The following is a 23,349-nucleotide window of genomic DNA, read 5'->3' on the forward strand; positions in this document are numbered from 1 at the left end:
ATCTAAAAAGCCATATACAAATGCCTTATTAACAGCTGTGTTAATAGTGCAGCCATTGTCACCCCAGTGTTGTGTTGTGATTCGTAGCATACACAGCATCCTCTCTTGCTTTTGGGTATTTGCCTTCCCAGAGTGGATGGGGAAACCTTGGGCCCCACACAGCTGGTCAGAAACAAACAGGGAGCTGTGGGTCATGGTGGCCACTGGGCAGCCTGGGGATGGCAACCAGTGGGTGGGGCACAGTGGGAGGGCTGTCCCCCATCAGCATGAGGACCTGGTCCCATGGTGTGATAGACTGGAAAAAAGTTATTGCTGGCTCGAAATAACTGTGTGTGTGGGAGGGGGCAGATCAGGTTCTACCAAGGTGGAATGGTGCTATGCCCTCATATCCTACCTCCCTGAGAGTCTCTAGTGTAGCTCTAAGTCATTGGCACACCTGCAACCCCACACCACACCCCCTGGAGCCCCTAACTCACATCCCAAATGGCTGGAAGGACAGAAACCCCACCTGGGCATGGTGGCCTCAGGAGTCCAAAGCAAATAAAATCAACACCATGAGGCCTCCACAGTGTCATGGCCCTATTGTCCTTGGATTTGTAGTAGCTAGTTCTATGCTGGATCTGAGACGATATCTATAATTCTCCTCTCGCTCTTTCTCTGTCTTTTCCTTTACTTCTTCTCCTAATTCCCTTTTCTTAATATTTGGGTAACTTAAACCAGGATGGATTGGAATTTGGTAAGTCAATGCTTTGTGAAATGCTTTCTGTTTATTGAATGTTTGCTTTAAACTTTTGCCAAATTCTCTTATCTTCCAAAGCTTACCAGTACAAGAGTGTTATTTTGGTCTCCGGAAAATGTCATAGCTTTTTTCTATTGTGTAGCCTCAAGGTATAAAAGAACCTAAGGCCCTTTTAATAAATCCGTTGGGTGGATTTTTGGGGCCTTACATATTTTTGGCATAAAACCCCTTGCATGCTCGTGGGGTGAGCCTGGGGTCTTACACATGGTCCTCATCGTGCTATGTGCCATCATCTGGGAAGCCACACATAAAATATCTGCCTGATTTTCTTCAATAAGCACGAGTTAGAGGTTAATAACGTGGGGATGTCTGATTCCCTGCTGTTTTAAATAATTTCATGGGGAACCTAATACGATAGGACACCAGTTAGAAAGGTTATTATCCTCATCAAACTAGAGCACTTCTTTCTTATTATTTCCCACCAGTTTCTCAGCATTACACCTTCTCTCCCTACATATACCGCAAATGAGTCTTTGAAGGGACACTGTGTGGTGGGGTGGAGACAGAAAGCAGGATCTCCAGCTGCTGTCCAGTCAGTGTTCCTAGGGATGTCAGTGTTCTCTCCCCACTCTGCCAGGGGCCTGGCGACACCCTGGTTGTGCTTCCTGACAGAACTGGAGGATGCTCTCACCCTTGCATTCCAAAAGGCTGGGCCAGCAACTCCTCAGCTTGAGATCAATTCTACATTGTCTAAAGCATGGGAAGACGGTCCCACCACATCCCTTGGATAAGCAATATGCATATTTCCTCTTTTTCTTTGCTTTTAAAACCACATAGGGTTGAGGGTTTTTTCAAGACTATACAAGTGATGTAGCACCCTTGTTCATATATGTTTTTTTCTTTCCTTAAACTAAATTTCTGCCTAACTTGATTTCTCTTTGGCACACTATGGTTTTCTTAGTCCTTTTCCTTCTCTCTCCTTCCTTTTTTCTCCTTTGGGTGATCAGGCTCATTCTTCTGCCTTTCTTTGCTTTCTCTCTCTAAAAGAATGAGATTTTGTAGCCTGCTTAGCTTTGCAATACAGGTCTTGGGAATGTTTTGTGTGGTTGATAATGGGAGACTGTGTTTAAAATGGTGCTTGCAAGGGTCTGCAGTGCCTTGACATAGCTATTTGGCCAAGGAAAAAATTATTATTTTTTTCCAATAAAAACAGAGGCTGCAGTTCACATTTGATTACTGAAGAAATTTGTCTACATTTATATATATGCACTTTTATATAATATATATACATATATATTTTTATCTATCTACCTACCTATCTAGCTAGCTATCTATAACTCATTGCACATTTTAATAAATTCCCTTAATTCACTTTTTAATGGCAAAAGGATAGTGGGGAAGACTATTAAAACAGAAAAATATTGAAAAAATATTTTTCAAATCCAGTAAAAATATTTTTACAATTATTTTTTTTTAATGAAAAGTGTTGGTTTTGAAAGCAGCAGAGGAAAAATTATTTTGATGTCTTGAAACAGAAATTGCCCTTTTCACTATAGTAACCATGTGTTAAGAGTTTTATGTTGCCAATAATACTCAAGACAATGCTGTGATTAACTGTAAAATAAAATAATTGTCTGAACTTGAGAAATCTGAAGAGATATTGAGCACCTGAGGTAAGCCCCTGATTATAGTATTTCATTTTATGAGATGCTGGTTGCATGGACTCAAAAAAAATACAAATGGAAAATTGTTTCAGTTTAGTAGAATCCTACTAACTGTATTTGAAAGGATGTATATTTCTGGACAATAATATACAGTCCCACTTTGAGCACTGGCTAAACATTCAGTTCATAAAAACCTATGGCTTAAATGCATTCTTACATATTTTGAAGATTAGCATAGATTTTCTAAATCAAAATCAAATGTATTTTAGTTTTTTAGCAACCAGCTGAAGGGCACATAATACATACTATTTATAAATATAATATTTACAAAGAAAATTCAAATGCTCTTGGAAGACACATTATTTTCAAGTCTATTTGTTCCTTTCCGTTGTGCATTTATGAAGCTGAATACGTTGCAGTTGAATCACACAGGGTCTCCGTGATCTGAGCATGAGCCTGAAATCTGGTTACAATTAAATGGCTTCAAGTTATTGTGAGCTTCTAGCTGGAGTGGGACAGGTAGGAGGGAGGCCAACATAAACAACAATTCCCAAGTGATATTAGTGGTAGGAAAGTGAGTGAAGCTCCCCCAGAATATTCTGCCTAAAGGCGCTTTTGTACGAGCATTATCCGGCAGCTCCCCCAGTAAAGTTTGAATTCACACTTGCCAGTAAAATACTGAGACAGAGATTCAAGGTTTCACTTGTTCTCAAGCACGTTATTACCTATGAACCATATTTTAAAATGCATTCTGAGATTTGAGCTAATAATGTGAATGACATTCAGTGAGATTGCCAAATGCTGGTAATTTACTTTCATTTTCACATTAATGTGGGCCCACCTGTGATGAATTGGAAACTAAATAAGCACATCAGTTTTAATTAGATATTTCAGTGGCTGGATCTAGTTAAACAGCAGCATTCATTCTTATCTATTAAACAGTCAGAGACTTCTGCATTCTTCACAGTAAGTTCTCTCTCTCCAATTCACCTTTTTTTTCATTGCTTTCCTCTCTTTCTTACTGGAATATTTTAGTGTGGATGATCTAAACCACTAATATCCTATGATGTCTAAGTTAATAATATAGTTATCAGAGAACTGGCTGATCTAGATGGTTTTCCAAATTATACAGAAATTAAAAAGGCTTACAGTATTGTTTTATTCTGTGATGAAAACAACAAAACCCCAAGAAATCAGAATAAGTTCACAGTTTAGGCTTCACAAAATGGAAATGGCCTTCTACTGATAGTTATGGACTTTTACCACTGCACCTTTGGGATCCAGTTTCAGTTAACTGGTGACAATCTGGGTACCAGCTGGAACAATTTCCACTCCTGTGGGGGAAGGGAGCTGCAAGAGGGATGGAAATATTCAGTGTTTTGTTAAAAGGAGTCAGGCCAGCAGTCTGGGAAAGGTTTTTTTCGTCTGGCCTGGGTGCTGACATCAAAACCTGCCTTGAGCCTCAGTTTCCCCACTGATGAGTCACAGGTAAGGCTGAAAGGCAGTTTTATTCTGCTGAATTCTCAGTGTTTCTGTTGAAGCTACCAACAAGCAGTTGTTGCTTCCCCTTTCAGTAGACATTCATCTGCTGAAATCACAATGCTTCATTTTTCAGTCTGACGATTTTGTATCTGTTTGATGCTGAAGTAAATGCAGAGCTTTTTCTCTGTCTCTATTCCACCTTTCCTCCCTGAGTTTTGCAGTATTGCACTCATTTCCAAGGCAGTTTTCAATAGAAACCTGAGATTTAGGCTGCTGCTGTATTGAACAAGCCCATTTCCAAGCAGCTTTGCAAGACAGAAAGGGTACCAGGTTGAATCTTAATCTATTTTTTATTCTTCTGTAACATTTTAATATATCGAATGCCAACTTAAAAAGAGAAGTCTATTCAATTTTCTTTCTCTTCGTGAATAACACTAATTTAGGTAACTATTTCTGGAGATACTTACTGATGATTAAAAGACATAGTAGATGTAGGTGTAACCTAGCTGGAACGAATTTTGAACTAGAGCCTTTGTTGTACCTCTAACTTCTTACTTACTATTCATTTAAGGGGTGAGACATTTGGAACACCTTTCAGGAGAGCAGCTGATATTGGTAAAGCTGGTGTTTCCACTTACAACTAGCTTTGGGTCTTTATTACTCCTGGCTCTATTTTTCTGATTTGTATTTCAAAAAAAGGGCAAACAAGTTCATAAATATAGAGGATACAGTGCTAGCGAAAAACAGCTTTATTTGGAGCCAGAAAACATGTGGGAACACCTTGAAAAATAGTTCCCCAAGTCCTGGTTTGTTGCACTGCAATTTCAACCTACTAGCTAAGAAATATTTTTGGGTGCATTTTATGAGTAACTGTGTTATTCAGAAACAACACAGGAAAGAGCAGGGAGAGCCTGAAGCTAAATTCACATCTAATGCAGATTTCAGGCAGTTTCATTTAAAAATATGTTTATTCTTATGCAAAAGTATCAGCATTAAAGCTCAAGACTAATGGTCTAGAACCGACCCCGCTCCTTGACCACAACCCATGACATCATCTCAACACATACCCCTCCTACAGTGGTCTAGAAGATGGCACATGAGATTCCCAGATGATCTTCCCATGCTTTCCCTCTGCAAACCCTCTTTGAAAGGGGGAAGCAGTTCTCTAAATAGTCCTAATCTGCTGAAAATAAAATTGGGCTGACAGCTTCACAAACCCAAGTGTATTGCTTTATTCCAAGCATATTCCAAAACATTTAAACAGACAAACATATTTTGATAAAAATGTTTCATGTAGTAGGTTTAAAGAAACAGAAAATATACAATAAATGAACACAAATATATAGTGAGGAAAATATATTTTAGCACACCTGGTTTTGGACAGCATCCCTGCTCCCAGATCGGCAGAGGTTTATAATAAAGCCTGAAGGGGACTTCAGTTTCTCTCTCCAGGTGAAGTTGTGTGTTGCAGGTTTTTTGGAGATCAGAGACAGATGTGAATGGGAAACTACCTTCAGTTTTTGAGTTTGTGTTGTCCACAGAACAATACCAGCTCCTGAGTTCTCATACTCGTCTGTATTGTCAGTCTTCTACATTTTTCGAGTGTGCTGCTGCTGTTCAGAAGCAGCTGCTTTGTAATGAGTTTGCACTCCTCAAAGATTACAATGTAACTTTCTGGTTTTGGCCATTTCTAATTACTTCAGCTGAACTAAATTGACAGATTTGCCTTTTCTGCCTCTCCGCTGCTTTTAAAGAAGGTAAATTTATTCTTTAGTCCCCTCATTTAAACAGATTTTCTATTACAGAAAGACATTACAAAGAACTTATCAGTAGACCTTCGCAAAATAAATATTTTCATTTGACTTTTCCAACTAAGTAAATGCTCCAATTTGTACTTTTGCAATGGTGTTTTAAGTAAAAGAGAAAATGAGGTAGACTTAACTTCTTTACCTTGCAGAAGAGTAACTGGGGAAGTACCTAATCTGCCTCTTCCCTCCACCATGTTTTAGATATCTCTGCAGCCATGCCCTGGGTGCAAAGGTTAGGGAGATTTAATGCTGCATTGATGTATCTTTTTCTGGCATAAGTAGTCACTGACTTGTCATAGCCCTTTTTATACTTAAAACATGAGTTTAAAAAACCACCTGTCCTTGTCTTGCAAAGCACTGTACATAGTGATACGTATCAATTGCTAGGTTGTCTGAATCATTCTGCAAGTCTGCTGTGAAATGGCACTTCTTAAAATTCATGACCCTCCTTTAGTTTAGGGTAGTGCACAGAAATGGCAAGGAAAAAGAAAAGGTGGCCAGAAGCAGAAGCATAACAGGAGGGGTCTGAGCTGGCTGTGCACGCTGGCATCTGGCCATTCAGAGGGCCTGACCTCACAACCATCCAGCAGAACTCACTGAGACATCACAGCTCTCTCCCTTTTTCTGAAATTCAAGACTGGGCGTGGTTATAATGCTTAGCTGCCTAAAATAAAGAATAGAATTAAAGCTAAACCTAGAAAGCACCTTGAATTCTGTGTATAGATACTTCGTGGCAGTGATCGAGAATACGGCATGAGCATGTGCAAGTGCTGTGTAAATAATGAGGCATCAAAGGGTATTTTATGATTCAGATGAAATGTCGTTCAGAAAGGCAGACATTTCTAGGATAGAGCTTGTTCAAAATGTGTGTGAGAGAGAAAAATGGGTTAAATTTTCTAGGCAGATATTGACTCATCAAATCATAACAAAACCTGCTAAAGCTGGTTAATGATGTGTCTGATACTTCAGCAAGTGACATAATGTTGAAATTTGGAATCAAAGCTGTCAGGAAATTGCTCCTTGCTCAATCACACGATATTCATGATGAAAACCTGTTGTAATCTCCCTCTCCTGAGCCATTATGCTAAAGGGGCAAGAGGGAGTATTGCCTGGTGACATTTCTTTCTGATCCTTCTTGAAGTGCTACAGCTTTCAGAGAAGTTTCTAGGCATGGTTTCCTCTGATGACTGCTAATATGATACAGCAGTCCTTTAAAGGAGCAGAATGCACAGGGCAGCAGCTTTGGGGCTTATTTATGCAATCAGAAAATATGACTTTTTTTTTTCCTCCCAGCTAAATAGCTCAACAAGCAAGTAGTAAACTGAAAGGGCACAGTCCTTTCTACACCGTACTCCCATTTTGTTCCTCTTTATAAGCTAGCAGCCATGCTCCCTGAAGTTGTGGTTCTCTCAGCTTGCTCCTTGGAGGTGGAGTGGGATAATGCAAGGAAAGAATCTATTCTGGGTTGTCTCTTCCAGAAGATAAAATTGCAAGTGCTCTATTGTGTGACAGTGTCTGCTAGTCAGCTCTACCAATGAACTTAAGTATTAGGAGTGCTATGGAAGAAAATTCATACCTCTACCATGGTGAAACAGTTAAGGAAGAAGTGTGCTAAAATCTTTAAAGTTATTTGCATGATTGATTTGCTAAATTCTCTCTTCCTGTGATGTGAATAAAGGTAGGTGGAAGTTTTATCTTTGAGACTGACTCCCTTTTCTTCTTCGATCAGAGAAGCTGCTTACCTTTTATTTTTCTTTTTTTGTTTTGTTCCAAGATTAACTTAATGGCTTAACACAGCAGGTAAATTCATGGTGCTCAGAGTGGAATTCACTCTCTCACCTTCCAGGGCTGAATTTGGGGTAGTGGTACATCTATGATGGGAAATTAAGGTGAATGAATTGGTCCCTGCCCTCAATGGGGCTAAATCAAGGATGTCTGCTCCACCAATGAGTCAGTTCCTGAGCTGCCACTCCTGGCTGGGTTTGGGGTGGGCATGCAGTGTCCCACAGGTAGCACAGCACCAAGGCCATGAGGCACCTGCATGTGTGAGCAGTCGAGCTGCCAAAGTCCGGGGTAATTATTAATTATCATAATTAAGCATAAGTCTGACAATGTTTGGGCTTTGGGAAGGTTTAGGTGGAGCTTGTGTATAGGATTAGATTTAAGTGCCCAAGGATCCTCAGGCTCTGCATTGAAGTGCCTAATGACTTTAAACACCTAGAAATTTGGATATATTGCTCCAGCTTGATCCCTGAGATACACATGAAAGGTCTATGATGCAAATACCACTTTAGATTAAAATAACATTCAGGTTTACAGAACACTCTTAAAATCATGCTCCCATGGTAAACTGCTGCAGTTGTTTGTCTGAACTTGGAGGTAGGCATCCTCAGACCCCCGAGCGAGACAAAAAGGCAACAAAGATTCAAAACAGGGGGCTGGGCTACATGATGGAGATGGCCAGAGTCCTCACCTTTTCATTTTCTCTGTGGTTCTTGATCCAGTTGTTAGCATGCTCGTAAGCAGTGCCATGCAGTCCCACAGTATTACCTGCTTATTGTGGGACTGGATCTCACCTTTCTACAATCAGTTCAGACCAAACACTGCCTACCTGAGGCAATCTCACTGGTACCAGCAGTATCAAGGCTGTGTTTAAAGTGTACACAGTCTCTTATTTCAGCTCTACATGCCTCTAACCCATACATTTATTGCGAATTAATCCTTTTTTTTTGGAAGAAGAAAGCAGTATTATGCTTGCAACATTTATTTATAGTAGTTGCCAAATGGTACTTTGGGGATTCTCCTTTTTTAAAATCAGCTAACGAGGGAGCAAATTCTCTATCAAAACTGTGAAACAGCTTCATGGTTCTTCTATAAACATTTTGGTGCCACTACAATTCTTGCTTTACCCCCTTCTGCCTAAGCCAGACCGTTTCTTTATTTATTAAGACTCGCATTGTGGGGAGGCTATGCAGTATCAGGGAAAGATTTTGGACTATATAATTTTGAGAGAGGATCTGTTTTTAGCACGGCATTAGATGCTCCCCTCCTGGAAAGGGGGTTGCTTTTGACCTTCCCAAAGTTTCCTGCTAGCAGCCTGAGGTGGTTTGTTCCTGGGGCTGCTACCTCTTGTGAATCGCTTGCTGTGCTGACATTTCGCTGTTCCACCTAACTCACTGACTATGGGCTGCTGTTAACAGAGGGTTTTGCCCCTCTTTATCCCAAAAGATAAGTTATCTGCCCAATCAGTTTTCTAAAACCACTTGCCCTGCTGCTATGCGATGTCTAGATCCCAAAGCTGGGAGAAGAGACAGTGAGGTCAGGATAACTGTACAGTCAGAGTTGCCCCTTTAAAAGGTAAGCTGCCCTTACCCCCGATGAAAGGATAATGCCAAACTGTCCCCAGTGGCACTTGATTACCTGTCTTTGCAGTGTAGGGATTTAGATGGAGGGATTTCAGTCCTTGCGTAGCCTTCCTCATGACCTGCAGGACAGATGGCTTGGCTGTGCCACCTCTGGCATCAATGGGAAGCCTGGCACCGGGATTGGTTTTCCTTGATACACCCTGCTGCCATTTGTGGTGGTCCGGTAGCTGCTCTGGGGCCAGCCCAGCCTTCTGGTTAGTAGTGATGTGGCAGAGAGTGGTTGCTGGTAAACCCTACAGCTGCCCCAGAGTCCTGGCCACAGTGGGAAGGGTAACTGTAGCTGCTGGTCCCTGGGGCACATCTCTATGGCTCTGGGGAACAGCATCCCCTTGCAGCACTGCCTGTGCCTCCAGTGTACAGACAGAGTGTGATGTTTTTTGGTAGGAAAGAGGCTGGTCTACTAGTGTGGTCCTCAACCCAGACTTGAGAAAGCCAGAAGTAGTGTGTTGGTGAGAGATTGTATCTGTGAGAATAGATTGCAAGGCTACTTAATTCAATAAATGCCTCACTGAGATCCTTAGAACAGCTTCAGATCTATAAAGCCACTTCAGTGAGTTCATATCCTGAATAAATATTATGCAGTTAGCTTCTCCCTCGTGTATTAAAGCACAACAGCGTGATGCCATGTTGACAGGGAACATAACACAGGAGGGTTAAGCAGATTTCAAACAAGACCAGAAAGAGCACCCCGTTTTTTTCAAGTTGGTTATCAGGTTATCTTCAAATTCTTGTGTCTGTGGGTAAAAAGCCTCCTGTGAAGGAGATGTACATTATTTTCTGGCTATCTTAAATGTCAAAATGAATTTTACTTTGAAGTGTTTCATATAAAAAATAAATGCCTGTTCTCTCAGCAGAAGTATATCATATTTTAGTGCCCGTTCCTCTCAGGTTTTCAATTAGAACTTTGAATCACATTCCTGATTAGTAACAAGCAATCAATCATAATTAATTAGTTAAAATGTTCAACCGTTAAAATCATTACCATTAATTAAAATAATTATCTCTATTTTGGCTGCACTTCATTGCCATTTCAGGGAAATGTGTTGCTTAACTCTGCCTTTATCCCTCAGTATGAGATTTTAGTGACTAAAATGTGCATGAGGGATGGAGGCATGACTTTCAAAAAGCTGGGTTTCATAGGATAGTTTTAGTTAGCTTTAAGTAGACATAAGCATATAAATTACTTGTGTTTTTAGTAAAGATATTTCTCCTTAGCTTAATAATATATCTAATACCTGTAGAGATATAGCATCACCAGAATTCTTTTCTGAGGAGTTTGTTCTTTATAACTATATCCTTTGTAAGGCTCTCCATTTATAAAATACAAGATTGATGGGTTTTATGCAGTATTATGTAGGATATGCTCATTCATGGGTAAAGACCACTTTTGTCAAGCTATATGCTGATGAAAATAAACTTAGGTCAGACACTGTAGAAAAGGAAAGGCTCTGCTTCTACTGAGCAAATATGTTTGATTCAGAAGTGAAAGGATAAGAATATATCTAAGAAAAAGTCTTAATCTCACAAGAGGGTCAAAGGCACACTGGGCACAAAATCCCAATTGTCATTACTGTAACTGTCCTCTTACTGGGTTAAATATCTCAAGGATTCCTGTGTTTCCCAGAAATCCAGTAGCTGTTGTGTTTGGTACCAGTCAAGAGATAACAGAGAGGTAGGAATTTAATCTACACGTGTGCATGTATAGATTAAATTAAATGCATCTTTATGTACAATTCAAACTCAAGAATCATTACAGTGACCACTAACTGCTTTGTCAGTGCAGAAGTTTCCCAGTTTCATGAAAGACATTTGTATCCCCAAAGGAGTGAACTGATGCTACCTCTCAAAGAGAAGGAACTAAATAAGTTTTGGAAACAAAGTATGAATTTGTCTAGGTCCCTGGGTCCCTAGTGAACCTAAATTAAATGGTTATCAATAAAGGGAATGCATGCTACTAGGAAAGATTTTTTTCTGAAATATGCAACCTAAGAAGTAAGATATGCAGGAAGGTAAGATCCATTGGAAAGCAAGTATTTCAGAATTTGTAAAGAGAAAGACAAACCTTTCCAGTTAAAGTGTAGGCATATTAAATATAAAGTACTTCCTGCTCCTCACCTCCTCCCCATTTCTTTACCTGTCTCATGAATGGTTGTTTGAAAAGGAGTTATCCATTTTAAATGTGATGAAAAATGGTTGAGTGAAGAGTTATTTCACTATAGCTGGATTTGAGCAATTCATTTGTCACTCCAGGTATGGTGGGTCAGTAAACTACAGCACTCCAGTACCTCTGGATGCTCCCTGCTTGCCAGAAGTCACTGCAGCATCAGGGCTGATGCTGTGAGCCCTGGAGGAGCAGCACAAGGTGCCTGAGGACTAAGAGATCAGCAGAGGAGGAAGCATCTTCTTTACAAGTACTTGTAGTTGTAAACTGATGGCAAGGGTTTCTGCTATGGCACAGCATGCTTATACTTTGAACAGCCCAGGAGGGTTTCTTCTGTCTTAGGTACCACTGAATTTTTTTAGCATAATGTTAGTTCTGGAGGTCATCTAGTCCAATTACCCTGTAAACCCTGGTCAGAGTTGGTTGTTCAGAACTGTGTCCAGTTGAGTTTTGATTATCTCTAAGGATGGAGACTCCAGAGCCTCTCTGGCAACCTGTGCCACTGTTTGACCACTCTGACAGTAAAAAAATTTCTCTTGTATTTAAATAGAATTTATTGCCTTTCAGTCTCCATTCATCACCTCTTGTTCTGTCACTGGAAATCTCTTAGAAGTGTCTGGCTACGTTGTCTTTACCCCCTCCTGTCAGATTATTATTTCTCCTCTTATTTCTCCATGTGTCAGTTGGCAAAGATTTCCTGCACTTATAAAAATGGGCAGCACACACTTGGGTCACTTTGGTCTGAAATATGGCCTTAATTTCCTGGAACCATGATTTGGATAACTGTTCACTGTGAGACCCATCTCTGCCCACATGGGACCTTCTGCTGTGTAGCTGGTTTTTTAATTGGTGTAATATCACCTTGCATGCTTAACACCACTCTACGAGAATGATAGGCACAAATCTGCCCTTTGGAAAATCCTTTTTGTATGAAAGGTGGAGGATGTCTACCTAAGACAAATGAATTGGAATAAGGACACTTGAGTTCTGCTCTCTGTCACAAATTTTTTGTATGACCTGAGATGTCTCATTAACAACTGACCAAAAGCCTGTTGGGAGTCTTTTCATTTGCCTTAATGGGCTTTGAATTAGGTGCTTAACTTTCTCGGACTCACTGACCAATTTATATAAAGGAAATGGTGTTATTTGCCTGTATCATTGGGCTGTCACAAAGTGAAATACACTACTACAAAGGATTTTGGGATCACTGAGGAGAGAGTGCTATTCAAGTGCAAAGCATTATATAAACCTTTAGAAGCAGTAATAAAAGTGCTAGCTTTTCCTTGAAAAACTATGATTTCTTTTCACCTTTATGTTTCTAAAAAGGCTTGTCATTTCATGTTTCTCCAAGGAATACAGTATCCTCTGAAGCACACAGGGTCCAGCCTAGCATCATATCTCAGTGGCCTATTCCAGAGGACAGTGTGGAGGAAGAGACTGCTTTCACTGTGCTGCATTTAAAATTTTGTGAATTTAAGCTTGTAGGGTAGCAGAGGTGTCTCAAAAAGTGCTACGGGAACATGATGTAGTATTACAAAGGGAATAGAGAAGAATTTGATACTTATTCTGTGTTATTTTAAAGGACAGATCAAATAAACAGGAACTTCTAAATATTTATAAAGTTTAGTGAGATACAAAACTTTCTCTTTCAGAAAATCAGAGAAAACAAATGGAATTGTTCAGATTGTACCTGCTAGATATGATATAGAAAAAACATAAGTGTTAACACATCATTGTAAAATAAAGTTGTAAATGCGATAGATTTCACTACCATGCTTTTGTCTCTGGGGTTTTTTTTTGTGTTTTTGTGTGTTTGTAATTGGATAACTTGGTTTAAAAAATCATAAACATCTTTTGTGTATTTGTTTCTGCTTCTGTCTGGGACTAGATATGACTATAAAAGGAAACAGGATATTTTCATGTGTATTCTCTCTGACTAAAACCAAGTGTACCTCCTTTGGGCACAAGTCTGACATAATTTTTAAACACTAACCAAATGTTATTCAATATTCTGGCATTTTCTCTTATTTATAGAACAGGTAAATTTGAAGTAAAGCTCTAAACCACGTCAAGTTCAGCCTCATCCTTTCCATTTAGTCTGACCTCCTGAAACAGTGATTCCAGGCTTCAGATGGGAAAAAAGGGATCAAGAAGATTGTGACATCTACTTGTGGTGAAGCAGCCACCAATGCCCATTTCCAGTCCAGAGCATGATTTAAACTTGCAGCAGAGTCCAGAACATCAGATCTTTATTGTTCTAATTCTGTAAGAACTTGATAATTTGAACAAAAGTGGCAAAATTGAAAACTTCATTAGATACTGCTTCTGTACAAAGAAGGGAAAAAAATTAATTAAATGAAATAACTCTCTAAAGCTTCATGATTCTTAATATCCTCCTTAAGTTCATTGCTATCTTCCCCTGCTGGCCTGTGTGCTTCAGTATATTAAATGTTTGCATTAAAAATTTTATCATTGCTAAAAAAGCATTACGGGTTTAAATCCTGTTTGAAGGAGCTGATACGCTGGCAGTAATAAAGAAAGATACTTGAAGAATGCAAGAACTTGCTAATCAGATTGTTAATTGAATATACAAGCATCACATAATACAAAGGCAAACTGAGAAGGTGACAATGATAACCAGACTTCATCTGTTGAGTTGGAATTAACGACGAACAAAATTAAGATCCCTTTGTGGCTGATTCTTGTACAGCTGCAGCCAAGTATAAAAGACTCATCAAAGAAATCGACTCATTAGTTGGTAATTCTGTACAACTTCAAAAGGAAATTCTTAACCCCTCATCAGTCTTTCTGTGACAAGCGCTTAAAAGCTGTGTTAAAACAAAACAAAAAAACATTATTTGCTTCAGCAACTCAAAGAAATGGCCTGCAGGAACATAGCATAAACTGAAGCTTTTAAAAACAGATCCATCCATAGGTAGAATAGTCAAGGCACAAATATATTGTGACATGCAAAATCTCCCCCAGTCGACCATGTCACACGGTGTCAATAGCCTGTCTGCTTCACAGAAAAACTAACCCCAGATTTAAATAATTTTAATATTGTAACAAAAACTGACAAAACCCAGTGAAATCAAAAATAGGGCTGCCACTGTGTCCTTGTTGCACTGTCATTTTTGTCTGTAGCTCTCCCCACTGGGGGAAGTTACCAAACCAAGGGTGAATTAATGTTTATCTCTTTAAAAAGTTAGAAAATAACTTGTTTTCAGGGCAAGACTTCATAGATTATGAACAGTCCATTCTCTTGCCTCATTTCCACTGTAATGTTTCATTTGTCTCAGCGGGTCTGCTCTGATAAAGGATTGCAGGCCTGGACATGTAGTTTGTATTTTTAAAGTTTGATTTTATAAGATGATATGCAACTCAGAAAAGGTATTTTATTACACTGGCAAAAATGCCTATTAAAGCTCTTACAACTTTTATCTTGTGGGCTTTTAAACAATCTAAAAAATTATTAAGTATGTGAGTGAAAGATTAGCTCCTAGGAAGCCTTATTTTTGGATAATATCATGGGAATGATGTGTGATTATACAGACATATTAACAGAATGGAGTATCTGTTATTTCTATTTTAAGAGTTTGTATTTGAAGTTTTATGTAGTTTACTTTTTTGCTGCAATAGGGCATATAACATCTTAGAAAGACACAGTAGTTGCAGAAAATTAAATGATACGTAAATATCCCAAAGATGTTATTTGGTCAGCAGTAAGCTGTGTATTGAATAGTACACAGCAATTTTAAAATACTTTTTTCACTTTATTTTCCTCCTTTTCCACTTTTTCAATTTGTCTTCCAAATATGTATTTTGCAGTAGGCACTACGTATACATTTGTGAATGAGTGTAAAAACTCATTAACTCTTGGTTAAAATCTCCAGCTGCAGCAGTTGGAAAGACCTTTGTAATGCTTTGTTAATGCTTATTCTGCAACTAATTATGGCTTGTGTCAATGTGTCTGCTGAGCAGAGTGGGCAAGTGGACTTCATGTTGGCATGCCTGAAACTTTTGAAATAAGGTGTTTCTGGTTTTTCTTTGAGGACCAGCCTTGAGACTGAAGTCCAAGGAGCTCTTGAGTTTCATGAAAATTCCCTGAGCTGCCTAACTGTTTCCCAGTGTTCTTGCATTGGAGAGCTCTTGGGGACCTGAACATGGTGGTTTTGTCTGGAGGATCTTTTCTAACATCCAGCTAAATCTGGTTCCTTGGCAAACACAAAGGAGAAGTGGCAATATTGAGAGACATGTGAAAAGTAATTCAAATGGAAGGAAAATAGGTGAGTGGGTGGGTGCATGGTGGTGCGAGGGGAACATTTTGTACTGCAATGTGTTCCTTCCTACTGGATTCACAGTCCGTGAACAAGTCTCCTATAATTAACACATTGATATTATCAATAAATGCTATGAAGTGGGACTGGGGAGAATTGGCAAAGTCGCTGCTGCTCACAGAGAGGGCTCCCCAATCAAAATTGACTCTCAACCACGCTAAGGAGCCAGAAAAAAGACGCCAGGAGTTGGTATTGTGGGTGTGAGCCACTACCTCCTGCAGCCCTGTCGTTTCAGCTGGCTTCTGTTCAACCCACTTTGGCATGTGCCGTCTCTTAGCAACTGCCAGCCGGATGGTCCCGGACGGCCCCTGGCAACATGCCAATCGGCCACCCAGCTTTGGTGCTACTGGTGGTGGTTGGCACTGTGCCTGGCCTCCACAACTCTTGGAAATTACCTGTTGGAAATTTCCTCTGTTTTCCAGGGAGAGAGGTTTTGTTAGCTCGGACTAGTGAGTTTGATCTGTTCATGGCAGCAGGCAGACTCTAGCCATGACTGGAAAGGTGTAGCTCTGAAAATGACATGACATCTTTCATAACTCAACTGGCTGCTCCTACCTGATGAAGAGTCTCACCCAAATCTTACAACAGCTTAGTGCATGCATCACACATCAATGCACAACAATGCATTGTATCCACACGTTGAGCAAAAACATTTATAAATGTTACATATGCTATAAAAAACATTCAGAGAAGTATTTTGCTTTTAATTTTTGTTAATTGTTTGAGGTTTTTTGTTTGGTTTTGATTTTCAGGATTTTTTTGCTCTATCATATACTGGCACAATTGTCTCCCTTTACAGTTAGTCTATGAGTTACAGAGCTTTATGAGTTTTACTCTTTTTTTTTTCCTCTTGCTTTCTCCTCAAACCCTTAATTTTTAAAATGTTAAGTTCAGCTTCACAGCTCCCCATGAGAGCTACTGGGCTAAACCTCAAAGTGTTCTCAAATGGTAGGGCTGGGTCCTTAACTTTCTCTGGGCTTGATCTTCATTGTGCTACGCAGTATCGGCCATCAAACATGAATGCAGCCATGCTTTTGTAAATCCATTCCTCTAATTTAACTTTTCTACCTAGTGTAGTTTTTTATAATTGCCATGATAGAGTAATTTAGATGTATTTTGTTTTACTGTGCAATGTATTAGAGATTGAGTGCTTTTACATGTAGCATTCTAAGTGTTGTTTTAGTAGCGAGATCAATGATAAAAACATTTTTTTTCCTAGAAAGTGCAAGTCTTTGGGGAAAAAAATGTCTTTGCACCATGCTGTGACTCAATTCTGAAAAAATCTAGAAAGTCCATGGTCTCTAGGGAGTGTCCCTAATCATCTGTTTTGGTCTACAATGTCTATATTATTTCAAGTTCCTGAATGGGGAAAAATTATGATTAAGATCATTGCAATTTGACTCTTTGGGATGTAGTTTCCCCTAAGTCATGCTTATTACCATACCATCTTCCTGAAAGCCCAGAAAAGAATATTTTCTGGCATCAGTCAATGAAACTTCATTTCTGCTCCCATTGGACCTCTTTACATTTTGATGTGGAAGCTGAAAAGGCTCCCAAAAGCTCTTAGGCTCTTTTCTGTCCATTGGTGGAAGCTAAATCACTTAACTCGCTGTTAACAATTTTGAAAATAGATTAGTGATTTTCTTATCTCAATTCCTTGTGGGAGGTGGTGAGTATTTAACAGCACTTGCTATGGTAAGCAGAGTCAAGATAAGTGCAAGCTGGACACAGGAGACAGGGCTGAAGAATTCTATTCATGGCAGGGAAAGGGAAAAAAAAGAAGCCGGTAATTCATAAAGCCCTCAGTGAGTCACCAAGGTTTTCCTTTATGGGCAGGATAAAGAGAACAGCTGTTTTACTACATTCCATTTGCTTGAGTCAACAGGCCCATTCTAATAGTTTGTTGATTGTCTTATATTTTGTCAATATTGTGGTATGATTTCAGTGTTTGTTTTATCATTGCTCAGACTGACAATGTTTTATTTTGTGAGCTATGATGAGATAGCACGTAGGGTACAATGGTAAGAATGATTTATTTTGAATTCCATTTTTACCAGATTGTTTTGCAGTAGCTACCACCCTGCTCTAGCTATTTAATGATTTTTGCTTTATGCTTCTCTCTTGTGGACCCCAACCAAAACAGTGTTTTTCTTGGCAGTCAGTGATTTAAGCCATTGTCCCTATTACACATATTTGGCTCTTCTTTTTAAGGGACTCTTGATAGAGTTTCCTCCTGTGCCCTAGGGATTATACTTAAAGTATCCTCACATAGAAGAGATGATGTAGCTCTCTGGGCTGCCACTGTTGCCTCTCCTTTCTGCCCTGGTCTGGAAGATGCTAGAAATGAGTGTTGACATCAAAGCACAGAGGGTCACCATCACAGTCAGATTCTGCACTGGAGGCTCAAGGTAGAGTAGTGTCCGTCCCTGACATCCCCAGTGGGCACAGTGTAGCACTAATTTTGTAGTTCTTGGCCAATTATGATCTCTTTTTCAACATATGTCAGCAACAAGTCCATTTACCTGCTATGGGGATATGAAGTGCTTAACGAGTTCTAGAAGATGAGCTATGAAGTGCCTGGCAGAAATATAACAGGTTGCATTGTATAAACATGCAAAGGGGCATGTGATGCAACTTCCCCCTAAGTGAGTCTGGGTTTCATTGCTAGCAATGGAAATCCAAGCCATGGTGTGGAGATCATATTTACAGGGCCCCCAAACAAATCATTAGTAAGATCCTGGATCTGAACTGTCTGTATCATATATTCAGCCCTAACTTACTTCATTCTAACGCCTCCCTGTAGACATACTCTATTGGAAACATATGAAAAAGCTCCAAACATAAATGGCATGTCCCTAATAAATAAATGATTATGCTGGGAGCAGCAAGAATATTTTTCTGTTTTCTTTCAGCCAGTGTTTTGCAAGTGTTAGCAATTTTCACAACAGTTCAGAATTCCCATACCCATCTGTGGTGATTTCCCTCAGACACCCATAAACCCACTTTCTGAAATTTCTTATGTATTTTTAACTGTGCTAGTAGAAATATTCAATTCATTTGATGTGCATAAAGCTTCCTATGTTGTCAAATAATTTTTGAACTTCAGCAGAGAATGCAGTAGCATTGATAGTCATGTACCTTGCTCTGCTATTTCAAACTGCCCACTTTATTTATCTAAGACGTTCCAGTATTTTCTATCACTCTGATCATTAGCAAATTTATGTTGCTCTCTTACCTTTGCATGCTTGCCAGGACAGAATATGTAATAACAGTCTGTAATTAAATCTTCCTCAACTTACTTTATCACTGTACATCTTCTCTATACATTTTCTTCTTTCCACTGTCTGTCAGATGATGGAGCTGACAGAAAGGAAAGATACTGCTTGAGCTGCACAAATACCTATATGCAAATTAATCTGAATTAATCTGAATACCCCCTCCCCCCATTAAATTAACATTTAATGAAGCTCTCAAATTTTAGGATGTTAAACCTCATTTAGCTGAGAGTTGAATACAGCTATTGATGTTCAGGTTCTGCAGTGATAGTAAGTTTGATTAGGAAATGAAAAGTTTTTAGCTTAAAGTAGCATAACAAAAAATTTGTGTGTTATGGTGAATCATTAGTAATATAGCAAACACAGTGGTGTCAAACTTTTCACTTTAGCTGTGGTGAAAAATGGTCAGAGCAGGATCAACTTTTTGCATTTCTCTTTTTTTTTTTTTTCTTTAAGCCAAAGAGAAAGCAGGTTTTTCCCTTCCACTCTTGGTCTCTCGTTAAGCCTTAGTGGGGTCCTAAAGTGTTAGGGAACTAGTGTAAGTGAACTTTCTAAAGGAACCAAATATGTGACTGATAAAAGTAAAATATGTCTAAAATTTTGCAGCAATATGTGATTAGAGTCCAACTCCAGCTTCTGGCTGGTGTTCAAAATGAAATGAATGTCTTCGCTCACGTACTACCCAGAAGATTACAGGGAATGTGACAAGGAAAAGTAGGAAATTTCCCCTTAATTTCCAATCCTTATACTTTCAGAGAATGGTAAGAGGTTTTGCCTCTAAATTTTGGGGAGATTTTTCATGATGGAAAGTGGAAGCAGCTGAATGGGAGTTTCTTTACTAGTTAATATTGTATAAAAAAATGTAATTTAGACTTCCACCTGTAGACTAACTTGCAGTATGCTATGAACATATGACTGACTGCTTTGACTGCTTTTGTCAGCTGTTCCAGCCTTAGAAAACTCCTTTAGAACATCATAAAAAGATATAACTAAAAAGTCATCTCAAACAAAGTTCTATTTTTTTAATTAATTTCCTTATCAGGTACAAATAAATAAAAACAGCAGAAACCACCAATTAAAAAAATATGCAATAGGGATTTTGGGGATTTGCATGAAAGCAAATTAGTTAAAAAGGCAACCTTACATTATAGATAAAGTATATGTCTCACTTTACTTGCAGTTGTCACAACCTTTCCCTATTTCTCTCTCCCTCTGTTGAGGCCCTCTGGCTTTCTAATTTTACATATGAACTTGTAAGCTCCTCTGAAAACATCTTCCTCTTCTCAGGCTTTGGGGAACCATCTATCAAACCACAAGCTAATTTTTTAGAGAATTCTATTTATTTTTCAATCTGGTAGAATCAGTGAAGCTAACGCTGTGGGCTGAACTGTACAGTGTTTCATGTTTTGCAAATCCATATGGGGGCTACGGAATCCGTCCAAAACCCCAAACTCTTCAAACAGGTAAGAGATGCCCTCAGCTGCCCTGGTTTTGGCTAACCAGGAGAGATGAAGCAGAGGAAGTGGTTATCAGCTGGAGCCTGAGGCCACTGATCTGGTGACACATGGAATATGTGGCTAACTGAGTGGAGACTGAAGCAATCAATGCAGAGGTGCTTTGGGTGAGTGGTTATCAGCATCTGCTCAGACACAAATCACAGACTCATAAGACTGTTTGGGTTGAAAGGGACCTTAAACATCATCTAGTTCAAACCACCCTGCCATGGGCAGGGACACCTTCCACTAGACCGGGTTGCTCAAATCCCATCCAGCCTAACCTTGAACACTTGGAGGGATGGGTCATCCACAATTTCTCTGGGCAACCTGTTCCAGTGCCTCACCACCCTCACAGTGAAGAATTTCTTCCTAATGTCCAATCTAAACCTGCCTTCTTTAAGTTAAAGACCAATACTCCTTGTCCCATCACTACATGCCTTTGTAAAAATTCCCTCTCCAACCTTCTTGTAGCCCCTTTAGGTACTGGAAGGTGCTCTAAGGTATCCCTAGAGCCTTCTCCTCTCCAGGCTGAACAGCCCAGCTCTCTCAGTATGTCTTCATAGCAGAGGTGTTCCAACACTGTGATCATCTTTGTGGCCTCCTGTGGACCCACTCAAACATGTCCATGTCTTTCCTATTCTGGGGACTCCAGGGCTAGATGCAGTACTCCAGATGGGGTCTCCCAAGAGCAGAGTAGAGGGGGAGAATCACCTCCCTCGACCTGCTGGTCAGGCTGCTCTTCATGCAGCCCAGGGGAAAGTTGGCAAAGTTCTCCTGTGACACCATGCAGTTTCCTCCTCAATTTTTTCCCAGTCTTCCCTTTTCTTGTTTAATCCACGCATGGATGGTGTGGATGGGCAAGCACCCTACAGCTGGACAAAGTTCAGATGTAGCAGTGGCTTCCTGGCTCCACTTCTGCATTTACTTGTGGGAAGCTGTGGACAATTTTCATGAGTGTTTTGTGTTTCTGATCCTAGCATAAATGCTTTGGTAATTTCCAGTCTCTCTGCAGTCACCAAAACAAAATATAAGAGATTAATCTTTGACATCTGAAAAGATGCAAAGTTGCACTGTATTCAAGAGAATACTAATGATTTGTGATCTTGGCTGTTAAAGGGAATAAACAATTGCGTGACTTTTTAACTGATCTCAGAACGAACTCCATTAAAAATGATTTATAATTAATCTTTAAGTCTGCCACTATTAATCTGATAATTCATACTAGCCATTTTTTTTTCTGGTAAACTGAAGAGATAAAGTGAGGGGGGATGTCTTCAGGAAGTTTCCAGGAATGAAATTATGGATTTAACTATATGTTGTATTTATGTTGTATTAGCAATTTTAAAGCAAACATGAAGGAAACTAACATCTGAAAGTGTTAGCCTGGTTGAAAGTGCAGAGATCTGAAAGTCCCTTATTACACATAAGGGACTCTCAGATTACTCTCATAACAGTTAAGTGCACTGATATGAGAGTTTTTGCCTTATTGTCTCATGTGGTTATTTCATCAGAGAGCACTAGTTTTCTTTACCTTATTTGTAGAGCTGAACCTATGTACTCTAAAAATTTACAGTACATCTACCTGTACCCTGAATAAATTTTCTACACAGCTCATTTGAGCCGTATAGATGAATCACTGAGAGTGACAAGTATAATACTGAAATAAACTTCCTGTTGAGAGGTTCTAGGTACTGCAGACCTAGAACCTCTAAAGTCAGAAGTGTAGTCTCAACATCCAGCAGCAAGTTACAGCTGTGCTGAACAGATTCAAGTAGAGTGAGAGGTGGTATTAAAAGATGAGATGGTCCCTTATCTTTAACACACTGGTGCTAAGTCTCTGTCTCTACCTCACACACATTCTAGATATAGATGTTTCTGTGTTTAATGATTTCAGCAAATAAAATTAAACCCACAGATACACAGTGCTTAGGGAGTAAATGGATGGTGGGCAACAGAGAGGCCTCTATCATGATTGTATCTGTTTATTCAGTAGCCTGGTTCCTGCAAACTATTAGGTAAATGCTTGTGTCCTAGTGGGTGACAGCTTGACATTTCCATGGTGCTGTAGCTATGTGCAGCATTTTACAGGGGGTGCCAATGGAACAGAATTGTCACACACATTGTGTGCCCCTCTATTTTTAATTTAGTTTAAATCTCTGTATGCATATGCAAGGGTAGATCCATCCACTTTTTCCTTGAACATCACTGCCTTGAACATTTTCCAAGTATGTGGAAAATAAGACATTGAATCACTTTGTCACTGCACAGATATGCAGCAATATCACACTGAGCAACCATGTTCTGTGATATCTGGTCCCACTCTGTGGTGCCTGTGGTCTTTGTTTTGCAGGTTCATTGCTGTAGAGTGGCATTTTAAGATGGTTTCAAAAGTGACTACTGCCAAAGCGATCCTTTGGCACGTCAGAGAGATGCAGGAGGAAAAAAGACTATTAAAAGGGTGATGATAAAGATTATAATGAGTCAACAGCATGATAAGAAAGTCATAGCCAGAAACTTAGGGAGGATGCTTAGGGCACTGGTGATTTTTTAAAACAGTCTTCCACTTCAAAGGAAGGAATAGGAAATGTGATTTTCAAGTGCAGTGGGATTAGTATTGCATGTTTGTCTTTGATAGTAAAGTCTGCTCTAACTGACTGAGGTGTGTCCCAGTCCTGTTTTGTGATTTGGTGTTGATTTTCCTCCTTTTAAATATAGCTTTATAATTAAAGAATTTTAAGTATGGTACTGCAGGTAAAAGAGATTAGAGCAGCAAATCTGACTGTCAACAACCTTTTTATAACTAGAAAAATAAAAGCAGAATTGCTAACACAATTAAGTACAAATAATGGCAAAATATAAGGAAATATGTAGGATTTAAAGCCAGCTTGCAGCTCCCAGTGCTGTGTTTGCCACACAGCACTAAATGGAAGTGCAAGTTTGAGGACCATTGAACAGAGTTCCT

The sequence above is a fragment of the Manacus vitellinus genome, unplaced genomic scaffold, assembly GCF_001715985.3.
Source record: "Manacus vitellinus isolate BGI_N305 unplaced genomic scaffold, ASM171598v3 scaffold_1_pilon, whole genome shotgun sequence".
NCBI classification, from domain to species: Eukaryota; Metazoa; Chordata; class Aves; order Passeriformes; family Pipridae; genus Manacus; species Manacus vitellinus.